The sequence below is a fragment of the Taudactylus pleione genome, unplaced genomic scaffold (assembly GCF_031769625.1).
Source record: "Taudactylus pleione unplaced genomic scaffold, aTauple2 ptg000126l, whole genome shotgun sequence".
Taxonomy (NCBI): domain Eukaryota; kingdom Metazoa; phylum Chordata; class Amphibia; order Anura; family Myobatrachidae; genus Taudactylus; species Taudactylus pleione.
The window spans coordinates 1,469,333-1,481,834 of NW_028284528.1; the positions used below are offsets into that span (position 1 = coordinate 1,469,333).

Sequence of the window (12,502 nt, forward strand, 5' to 3'; positions counted from 1 at the left end):
ATGGGCCACGTGTTTGTGCCGCCCACTCGTGTCGCTTAGCATAGTCATCCAGCTACCTCGGTGCAACCTTTTGGACATAAAAACACTATTGTGAGGTGTGAGGTGTTCAGAATAGACTGGAAATGAGTGGAAATTAAGGTTATTGAGGTTAATAATAGCATAGGAGCAGAAAAACCCACAAATTCTGTGATTTTAGCTGTTTTTATGCTTTTTTTCAAAAAAATACAGATCCAAAACACAAAACCCAGAACCCAAAACACGGAAGGGTGGTTTTGGCAAAACCAATCCAGATCCAAAACACGAAGAAAGATCCAGATCCAAAACACAAAACACGAAAAGTGGCCGGTGCACACCCCTAATATATTATATATATAATGACGTGTATATAATATGATGTGTTTATCTTGCTCCAGCTACACCTACTGTAAAGTATGCACAGGATACTTTGAAGGAGGGGTCCCCATGACGTCTAAATCCGGCTCTGACGGCCGCCCAATACATGGCAACTCTTCCCGGCACCTGAGAAGCCACCATAACCATATACTAGTGGAGGGATCTATGTCAGACCATCAGATGCCGCGTCTGTCTAGTAATAGCCTGTCTCCGCTCATTGATGTCGCTGCTCCTCAGCAGCTTCTCATGCCAGTGGGACTTATTAGGGTGGGGCACCAGATTATAACTTGCCTCCAGGTGTCTGGGATGAATTTACGTCACTGTTTTACAGCATTTTTCTTATCCTCTGTGGTTGGGTTTATCGAAAAGGAGAATTTCAATGCTAAAAGGTATCATTTAAATCAAATTCAGCAAACGTTACGCAGTGTTTTCTATGTACCTGGGACATATTTGCAATGTCGGCATGTATGCATTAGGCACTTGCAGTAGAACTCCCAACTTTCCTGACATTCATTGTAATATTTCCTGTTGTCCTAATGTTGTGCGCTCTGCTCCCTCCAGATAAAGAGGAATGTAGTCTGGACATCAAACAGCGAGAAGACTGCGGGTTCCCCGGGATAAGCGCAAAGGAATGCCTTTCCAGAGGCTGCTGCTTTGATACAAGAGTTTCCGGTGTTAAATGGTGTTTTTACCCCAAAAACGCAGGTAGAGTATACAGTATACAGTGCAGCGCTGGAGTGTGAGTGTGTAGTGCTACTGGTTAAGGGTTTGATTCCAAATCACAAACTGGCTCATCTGCAATTTTTTCCCACTGCACATGTGCCAGGAGCAGTTCTGCTATCCAGAGCCACACGCAACCTGTGGCGGCTCCATAGGTGAGTCTGCAGCGTGGTCCAAAATTCGAATGAGGGAGTCACATCAATGGTCATCCCAAATGCTGCCAAACATCAGTGGCAGTTGGTGTGGCCCCCCCTATTTGAGTTTTGGACTACGCTGCAGCCCCCTCCTCTGGAACCGCCACTGCACGCCACTGAGCTGCATCTCCACTTGCAGCTAAGTGCGCAAAAGTAAACGGCGACAGCGCTCTCACACATGGGATAAGTGCACCGTGGGGTGGACATGGAATTGCGGCCTATTCAGAGATGAGGGTACACAGAGATCCAGGTGAATTCACACTGATCTCTTGCAGCATGGTTAGGGCTGGTGCCAGGGCCGGAGCTACCTTTAGATAGACAGTCCTTGGAGCTGATGTCGTGATATCCACAGTCTTTCCTCAGCTTGTGGCTTACAGAGCATCCTGTACACATCAGGGAACACAACGATGGTCAGGGAACATTGGGTCTCATTCAGACCCGGTCGCAAGCACTGAGCGCTCGTAACCGGGTCGATGTTTGCCCACTGGGCATGCGCACATTGGAGCCGGCTCCGACGTGCGCATGTGCGAGACCCGGCTAGCTATGGGCGCTCCGTCGCTACGGGTCTCGGACCAAAGGGGGTGAGCTGTCGATGGTGATTGACAGCTCCGCCGTTTGGGAGGCGGGCAGGGGGGGTGGCCTGCCAAACGGAGGCGTTCCAGGCGGAACGCTTGCCGTTTGGGGGCGGCCGCACTGACATCAGCAGTGATGTCAGTGGGGAGCTTCCTGTTCTATTAGATCAGGAAGTCCACTCGGCATTGCGAGTGCTGAGACCCTACCTTAGGGTCTCCTCGCAATGCCGAAGGGGCGAGCTGTTGATCAACATCGACAGCCGCCCCGTCTTGTAGTGAGCCCCAGAGCGAAGGAGCTACCGTTGCTCGCTGGGGATTGTGCATGCGTACACCGGAGGCGGTGCATGCGCAGGGGCCAAACATCGACCCACTTGCGAGCGCTATGCGCTCACTAACGGGTCTGAATCATTCTCCTAGTACACAATTCTACATAGAATACAGGTGATTATGCAAAATGGACCCTATAGGGCTAGATTCTAAGTTGAGAATAGAGTAAGGGCTATTACACACACAATGGTTACGTCCGTCCAGAAAAAAACTGTCAGGTTTATTTTCCATGGATCAGTCACTTTCACAAGCAACGGTTTTGTGCCGTGTGCAATGTTAACGCCGTGTGTATTCAAGCTCTTTTCAGTCCTTAAAACTGACGACCGTGGACGGCAGCCGTCCTTGTCAGTGGTTATCACGGCTGTCACACGGTGATCGTGCAGTGTCCGTGCCGTGTTCATGCAGTGTGAAAGCCCCAATGTATTTGTAATTTCCACTGTAATTAAACAACGGAATAAAAAGTCAGGTTTTTTGCCGGGCGGACAAATCCGTTGTGTGTGAAGTAGCCCTAAGAAAGGGCGCGTACTGTAACTTTGCACCTTGGTAACACCATGCTGCACTGCAGGTGGGGAGATGTAACATGTGCAGAGAGATTTAGTTTTGGAAGGGGTTTGTCCAAACTCAAATCTAAACTACAGTTTATAAATAGAGGGGCCCATATATCAGGCGGCCATTTCACCGATTCCCCAATCCGACCGCAACCACTGATCTGCCTGTCGGAAATGGTGATGATCGCCGATCTGTTGGGGAATTGGTGAAATTCTTCATGTTAAAATCCTCATATTTGGTTCGTGATCTGCAAATCAGTGAAATCCACCGATGCCCTGACCCTGGCGTCTAGGGATCAGGGAATTGGCCCAATACATTGCAGATACAGGGCCTGATTCAGAGGCGCTCACAAAAAGCTAGCGCTCGTTCTGAAGCAGGGCGGGCCCTTGGTTTTTAAGTTGTGGCCTCTTGGCCGCTTGCATAGCTGTGGGTTACCACCCACAGCTTATACGAGCGGCCATGACGATGGTCGCGATGGTCAAGACCATCGCGACCATCGGGCTTGCGACGAGACCCTTGTGGTAGGGTCTCGTGGCTGCAAGCCCCAGAGAGCTTTCGGCTCTAACAGAGCCGGAAGCTCTCTCACCGACATCACTGGTGATGTCAGTGAGGCCGCCCACAAACGGCAGGCGTTCGCTTGGGAACGCCTCAGTTTGTGAAGCCACCCCCCCCGGCCACGCCTACAAAAGGAGTCGAGCTGTTGATCAACATCGACAGCCGCCCCTTTTGTAGTGAGTCCGGAGCGAGCGCTTTTTGCACTCGCTCCGGGGCGTGTGCACTGGCCCACCATCGACCCGGTTGCGAGCGTACAGTATATGGGGGCCTTTTTGCTGTCCAGCATTTGTGGGCTACATAAAAAAGCAGCACTGCAATCAAAAATAATAAAGGCATTTGCACCCGTTGCATTGCAGCATGGTTTGTTCCTTGCTTTTTATCCTTTGCTCCTGTACTTCAGAATCAGCCCCTTAGAACTGAGGTTGCCAAACTCGGTCCTCAGGGCACTCTAAAAGTACAGTTTTTAAGGATAACCAAGCTTTGGCACAGATGACTTCATTAAATCCACAGTAAATTTGATTTAACCATCTGTGCTCAACCATGGCTTTCCTTAAAACCTGGACTGTTAGGGTGCCCTGAGGTCTGAGGGCCTGATTCAGAGCCACTCGTAAGCGGCCGCTCGTTCGCTCCGAGCGATGTTTGCCCAACTGCGCATGCGTACGGATCGTTATACGCATGCGCGTACCAGTCAGTGTGGTCGAAATTCATGTGCTCGCAAAATAGCGAATGCCTGATAATTAGAGTGACAGAAAGAGGCGTATGTGGGTGGTAACAGGGGAAGGTGCTTGAAAACGGGGAGTGGAGATCCGATCGCAGGCGTGCTTAAAGGTCAAAACGGGCGTTTTATGGGTGTGCATAATTAAAACAGCAGCGTCATTGACCACGTCACTGGGTTATTTTATAGCCAGAACTGCTCGCAAAATTTGGTAGCAAAAACCAACCACAAGAATAGCGAGCAGCTCATACCCTGGTCGATGTACTCGATTAATCTACTAAATAGCGGACATGACGTAGGATGCGAGCGGCCAGGGGGCGTAGTTTCCCAAAAAACGACCGCAAGTTTTGTTCGCTCGTTCAGACCTAGAGGCGTGAACAGACCGCAAAGAGTGAACGGTTCATTTGAATAGCCACCCCTATTTTCTGGACGAGCGAGCGCTAATTGTGTCCGGCTCTGAATCAGGCCCTAAGTTTGAAAAACCACTGCCTTACGGTCTGATTTCGGCATTTCCCCACTAAGAGTGTAGGCAAAGGCTGATAGTTTAATACTATGTAAGAGTCCTGATATTTATGTGATTGGCTAGAAATTGGAGCCCGGTTACAAGGTAGATTAATTTGTTAGCTGTTTATTGGTTAGCCTTAGCCTACGGGATGCTAGTGGGTGTGTTTTGTGGTTAAGGTATAAATTCAGTAGTGAGGTCTTATGTTTAAATCAATCCTATTCAGTCTGGATGTTTCCTTACTGCATCAACAGTGATTGACAAGAATCAATGTAACGTGGAACCATACAGCAGAAGAGATTGCGGCTATCCCACAATAAGCGCCGCGGAATGTGACAAGAGGGATTGTTGCTTCGATTCCAGCATTTCTGGGGTTAACTGGTGTTTCTTCTCCAAGGCACAAGGTATGGCGGCGCTTCTATAGATTTATTTACGAGCTATTAAAGCTTACATGTCTTTGCACAACCATAGTGACAGGCATTTTGAGATTTCAACCACTTGCCTGACGTGGTCGCATCAGATGCGACCTGGAAGATAATCATTCAGCAATTTCAGAGGGACTTCCCAACCCCCCTCTGCAGTGCAGTAACTAGGGTATTTGCCCCCAGTAGTGATACAGTGCCAGTAGTGCCCCTTACATTACACACACAGACATACACACACAAAACAGAAAACACTGCCACTGACTTACCTGAGTCCCCGCTCCTGCCGCGCCCGGCACTTTCCGCTCCTCCGTCCTCCCGCTCGGTACTATGGGAGCCGAGCTCATGAGTGAGCTCCAGTCTGCTCTGGTAGTGAGCGCAGCAGCCAATGAGAGTCTGTCTGACTCTCATTGGCTGCTGAAACACACACATCACCACAGCTCCGGCGTCTGTGTGTGTAAGTGTGTAGTGCGGACCGCACTCACTGCGGTCTGCACTACACTGGCCGGTCCCATGGCACCCAGGGCACGAGCCCCGGTGGCTCTGCCCTAGTTATGCCACTGCCCCTCTGTACCCTACTCCAGCGTCTGCCGTGCAGCCGATCACTGCTGATCAAGGAGCCCATCCCCACCTGGTGAATGTAGTGAAGAGCCGTCGCAGAGGAAATGCAAGTCAAGCAGACCTCAACCCCCCAAGTGTATACCCAGTGGGTTGTGATGCTGCGATGGCCCGATGATCGATGTTCTGATTTATCGTTGGTCGGTAGTTAAGAGATCGACATTAATATTATGTGTTTCAAAACAAACATAGATGTTTTCTAATAAAATTGTGTTGGATAAGTTATAAATAGACGTTTTTGACCTAAGTCAATCGTAAAAACATAACTGAGCAGTTTTTGGAAAAAATATTTACCAGTTAAGTACTTAATCGATATTTTTTGAGAATTCTTCATATACATTCACTAGGTACTCATTGACAAGGCATGAGATACACATAAGATACACCTTGTCGTGTCTCAAAATACTACAAGAAGCTCATACCTACAAGGAGTAACATACAGTAAGTAACTTAGGGGGTGATTCAGCAGAGGATGGAATTGCAAAGCTGCACGCAAGCTATAGATATATGATGTATACACGCAAGCTATAGATATATGATGTATGCACGCAGGCTATAGATATATGATGTATACACACAAGCTACAGATATATGATGTATGCACGCAGGCTATAGATATATGATGTATACACACAAGCTACAGATATATGATGTATACACACAAGCTATAGATATATGATGTATGCACACAAGCAGCTTTGTAATTACGTCCTTGCAAATATGTAAATGCAGCAGGAGGTGTCTGACACCCAGTGGCGTAACTATGGAGGGTGCAGGGGGTGCGGTTGCTATGGGGCCCGGCGGCTTAAGGGGCCCGCCGGCCCAGCGATCGCACCCCCTGGGGAGGCAGCTACTGGGATCTCACTACTGGGGGCAGCTACTGGGATCTCACTACTGGGGGCAGCTACTGGGATCTCACTACTGGGGGCAGCTACTGGGATCTCACTACTGGGGGCAGCTACAGGGGGCTCACTACTGGGGGCAGCTACAGGGGGCTCACTACTGGGGGCAGCTACTGGGATCTCACTACTGGGGGCAGCTACAGGGGGCTCACTACTGGGGGCAGCTACAGGGGGTCACTACTGAGGGCAGCTACTGGGATCTCACTACTGGGGGCAGCTACTGGGATCTCACTACTGGGGGCAGCTACAGGGGGTCACTACTGGGGGCAGCTACTGGGATCTCACTACTTGGGGCAGCTACTGGGATCTCACTACTGGGGGCAGCTACTGGGATCTCACTACTGGGGGCAGCTACAGGGGGCTCACTACTGGGGGCAGCTACAGGGGGTCACTACTGAGGGCAGCTACTGGGATCTCACTACTGAGGGCAGCTACTGGGATCTCACTACTGGGGGCAGCTACAGGGGGCTCACTACTGGGGGCAGCTACAGGGGTCTCACTACTGGGGGCAGCTACAGGGGGTCACTACTGGGGGCAGCTACTGGGATCTCACTACTGGGGGCAGCTACTGGGATCTCACTACTGGGGGCAGCTACATGGGGTCACTACTGGGGGCAGCTACTGGGATTTCACTACTGGGGGCAGCTACAGGGGGTCACTACTGGGGGCAGCTACAGGGATCTCACTACTGGGGGCAGCTTCAAGGGGTCACTACTGGGGGCAGCTACTGGGATCTCACTACTGGGGGCAGCTACAGGGGGCTCACTACTGGGGGCAGCTACAGGGGGTCACTACTGGGGGCAGCTACTGGGATCTCACTACTGGGGGCAGCTACAGGGGGCTCACTACTGGGGGCAGCTACAGGGGGTCACTACTGGGGGCAGCTATTGGGATCTCACTACTGGGGGCAGCTACTGGGATCTCACTACTGGGGGCAGCTACAGGGTGCTCACTACTGGGGGCAGCTACAGGGGTCTCACTACTGGGGGCAGCTACAGGGGGTCACTACTGGGGGCAGCTACTGGGATCTCACTACTGGGGGCAACTACAGGGGGCTCACTACTGGGGGCACTGCGTAACTGGTACCATTTCAGGGGGCATTGCATAAGGGGCACCATTACAGTGGGCATTTAATGTTTTAGGGGAACTACTGTGGTTATTGTGTAAGACCTAAGTTAGGGGGGCCCCTTAAAAATGTTGCTATGGGGCCCAATAAGTTCTAGTTACGCCCCTGCTGACACCCCTGCTGCTTCTGCGATCCCAGCACTGCGACCTTGGTCGTAGACTGGGATAACCATCATGACCATCGTTGGACGGCGCCGGCCAGCTGAGTAAGCCTCAGCTTACTCAGGCTGGCCGGCTTGCGAGGCCAGGAAACTGCATCCGTGGACGCAGCCCCTGGCTTTGCCACTTCCGGGGCCTGCGCACGTGCAATGCTGAATCAGGCCCTTAGAGATTTCAGTCATGAGGTGCATTGGTAATAAAGCTTTCCAGGTACATAGATCCATCAATAAAGGTCAGAAATGCTCTGTCTTGTATGATGTCACACAAATGGGCGGGCAGACAGACAGCAAGCCCCGCCCACCCATAGCAGAGTTGCCAACTGATGATAATTTCCAAGGGGGAAGCCTCAGGTTTAAAAAATAGTCCCTGGAAATTGTCGTTCCTCCAATTGTCCCTATTTTTTTTAAAATTTACCAACTCCACTACAATTCCTTTTATTCTGAATGTTATGTGCAAATCTTACAGCGTTTTTCTTATCCTCTGTGGTTACATTTATTAAAAAGGAGAATTTCAGAGCTAAAATGTATCATTCAAATCAAATTTAGCAAACGTTACGCAGTGTTCTCTATGTATCTGGGACATATCTGCAATGTCAGCATGTATGCATTAGGGACTGATAGGGCTTAGTACCTAGACCCCTTGGAGTCCTGGCAGTAGACTTCCCAACTTTTTTGTCATTCATTGTAATATTTCCATTGTCTGCTCCCTCCAGATACAGAGCAATGTAGTGTGGACGTCAAACAGCGAGAAGACTGCGGTTTCCCCGGGATAAGCGTGAAGGATTGCTATTCCAGAGGCTGCTGCTTCGAATCAAGTGTTTCCGGGGTTAAATGGTGTTTTTACCCCAAATTCCAAGGTAGAGTATACGGTGCAGTGAGAAAAATAGATTACACACTACTACCAGAAGAAATGCCAGCTGAGGTCACACAGGGTTAGATCAAGCATTAAACCATGCAAAAGCAATTAACAGGATATGTGTGCAATTAAAGAAAACCAACATTTATATTGTTTCACAGCAGAGGTACATATATAAGGCCTTTTAGAAAATTGATCATTTAAATAAGACACCAGCAAAATGAATGTACACTTCTTTGAAGACAACAGACCGCCCAGGGAGCTTTCTGCTTAGTCAACCAGGCTACCAATGGATGAAGGGGCTTTTTACCGGACTGGGGAGGTTGCTGGCCAGAAAACAAATTCTTCCCCTGGGCTGCACATCTTTGCAATAAAATGGGAAAGGAAAACTCCACTGGGGACAACTGAAAAATCTGTTCAAAAAGCCTATGTCTCAGAGCCGTATTCAATTTGAGCCGAGCCGCATTAAGGGCCTGATTCAGACCCACTCGCGAGCGGCTGTCCGCTCGCAAGTGGGTCGATGTTATGGACTGAGCATGCGCACGACGGAGGGAGCTCCGTCGTGCGCATGCGCCAGCCGCGACGAGCGAAGGAAAGTCCTTCGCTCGTTGTGTCCGATCAAAGGGGGCGTGCTGTCAATGTTGATTGACAGCATGCCCCCTTTGGTGGGCGTGCCGGGGGCGTGCCTCCCTGACGGGGGCGTTCCTAAGGGAACGCCTCCCGTCTGAAGCCGGCCCACTGACATCACTAGTGATGTCAGTGGGAGTGATTTTGGCTCTGATAGAGCCAAAATCACTCCGGAGCTTGCGGTTGAAAACCTCAACCGCAGGTTCCGGCTCGCAAATTCGATGGTCGCGATGGTCTCGACCATCGCGACCATCACAATGCACGATCGTATAGCCTGTGGGTGGTGACCCACAGCTATACGAGCGCCAAGGAGGACGCTCCATGAAAATGGAGCCCGGCCCTCATTCAGAGCGTGCGCTCTGCTCAGAGCGTACGGCTCTGAATGAGGGCCTAAGTTAACGCGGGCCGGACTTAACGCCGACTTCGCCTGTTTTGTAGGCATTAAAGTATCGCGCGCATGCACGCTTTGCCCCATATTCAATTTCAAAGTACGCGTAAACGGCACCCGGCGATACTGTAACAAGCGGAAAGTACTGTCATTTTTGGGGAAATCAGCTTATCACCCTCCAAATGATGCTCTGACATGGGGGTTCATTATGATACCCCCCGATTTGGCTTGCTGAAGGTATTTGGTGTATTTTTAAATGGGCTCAATAGCTGCTAAATAGCGTTTTTCTAGACCTGATGCAGAATAGTATTTAGGAGTATTTTTTCCAGAAAATAACTTATCCCAGCAAATTTGGGGTACATGAAAATGGGGGTCAGCATATTTAAAGTTGAAAAAGTGAAGTTGAAAAAATCGTGAAAAATCCACCTGCCGCAAGCACCTGCAATCAAAAAAACACTTGGGGCATACATGGGGACCCCCCAGAGTCAAGTTCGCTAGTTTTTAACTTTGTACCCCAAAATCTTTTTTTCGCCCACTTTTTCAAAATCGATTTTTGGGGTGTCCTTAATTTTTTTTTTTTTGGCACAGATTACCTTTGGGGGACTGTCTGAAGGCTGCACGGGGGTTCCCGAAACGTTGCATCGCAAAACCCCAATTCTGCACTTTTTTCCACCTGCCATTCATAGGCGATACTTTACCGCCTATTACATAGGCGGAAAGTCGTCCAAATTGAATACGGGGTAAAACCAAAACAGGCGATAATGACGTCATCGGCAGTAACTTAACGCGGATCCGGACTTAACGCTTCAAATTGAATACGGGCCTTAGTATTGCTGCGCAAATGTTGTAGAAGAACGTAATATGAATTTTATTTTAACAAATTATTTATGTGCACACACATGATCACACTCACACACGCATCACGCTTGCCCACACATGCACTAATTCTCATGCACTCACGCTCACACTCACATATACACCTGTACACAGGATTGTTGTAAAGTGCTTTTCTCTGCTCTGCGGAAATGTTTGCTCAGAACGCTGATGGCCCCTTTTTGGAAGGGGAGGGTTCCGACCCCTTATACTGTAACTGCCCTATGACTCTCTTTGAGATCGATCCAATTAGGTGAAAATTACAAGTAGCGAGTTTGTTTCTTTAAACTCGCACACTTCGCCGCGAAGCGCGCTCCCGAGAATTCTCCAATCCAATAAAAAATGCCTATTCGCACTGAAAATGTGGGGAGACCATCATGGACCCCCCAGAATGGATAATTTCGTTAGCAGGACCGTATAGACGGCTGTTTGTGGCCATGAGGAAGTTACTGTAGGTTTTGAAATGGTGTCAAATGGCTGATTTGTGCTTTTTTTTTAAATGCAAGAAAATGATAAAAAACAAACTTTTTTCGTTTAATCTCAAATGAATTAAACGAAAAATGCAAAAAAAAACTAGGAAAAAGGGTGATTTTGGGGTACTTTGAGGGCGCCTTGAAAAATGGAAAAAAAATTATAAAAATAATTATTTTTCAACTAAAAAATTATTGTAATTAAATTTGGGGTGCCTAAACTAACGAAAAAGTTGATTTTGGGGTAATTTGAGGACATTTTTGTTTTTTACCTCAAAAAATGACATATAATTATTGGACTAATTAAGCTAATTAGAAACATCCAAATGCCTATTTGGTCATTAGGGGAGGTGTCCAAGGGGTTCAGCACAGTGTCCCCACATTTTAACCTTAAAATAAAGATTTTCCTTTCCATCTCTCACCCTCAGGGAAGTGCGAGTGGAAACTTGCGAATTCGGTCTGACTGACCAGTGCGAGTTGCTAATTGGATTGCAAAATTAATTCGCTATGCAAACTCGAAGTGAAAATTGCAACTCGCACCTCGCATCTCGCAACTTGCAACTCGCACCTAATAGGATTCACCCCTATGTGTGTAACGCTGTGCACATGCTTGGTACAATGTTCCCTGACCATCGTTGTGTTCCCTGATGTGTACAGGATGCTCTGTAAGCCACAAGCTGAGGAAAGACTGCGGATATCCCAACATCAGCTCCAAGGACTGTCTATCTAAAGGCTGCTGTTTCGACTCCAGTATTCCCGGGACCATCTGGTGCTTCTATGGATATAAATAAAATACTAACGGTAATTAATATAATTTATCACCCATTGTGACCATTTTAATAGCATACAGTATATGCAGTACAATACAAGATCTCCAAGTGCACCATACTTACAGCTCTTATTTGTTTGCTTGTATTCGTTCAACTCTGCGATGGCCCTACATTGAGGAGCTCTGTTATACAAGGCAAGGACATGGGGAATGTAATTAGAATGGGATGCAGTTTATAGACCAGCGGACTAAATGCGTGCGATGAGGTTAGCAATTTCTGAGGTAAGGTCAGTCCTGTTGTAATTGTGCGTGAGGGGCCGATGTTACTCGATAATCCTGATGTATACGCAGGTCTGCAAGGTATTATAGATGTGCGCGAGCGGTAGTGGGTGCCTCTATGCTGGCTTTGAGATTGCAGACATTAGCATATTTTCTCAGCAAACCTGCGTGCATAATTGCAGCTGCGATCTCAATAGTGATCCATAGTGAATCAGGCCCTATAACAGGTGCAGAGTGTGGAGTGCAGATGGGCCCCTGGGTCCAGGGGGGCCCACACAGCACACCCTTGCACCCATATAATTATTATACTTACCTCTATGGAGTCCCGTATAAGCTGGTGCTGCATACTGAAATCCCTGGTAAAATGGTGTGGCGGCCATTTTCCCGGTGATTTGCACATGCATACTACAAATGTCTCCAAGAACATGGGCGCCATGATCCCGGAAACCTGCACATGCGCAGTAGACTCTGACACAAACCCAGAGTTT

General features: G+C 48.6%; 1 pseudogene; it reads left to right on the forward strand.

The window, feature by feature from the left end:
* Nucleotides 1-856: 856 nt before the first annotated feature.
* On the forward strand, nt 857-11,757 carry LOC148523877 (uncharacterized; annotated as a pseudogene).
* The last annotated feature ends 745 nt before the right edge of the window (nt 11,758-12,502 follow it).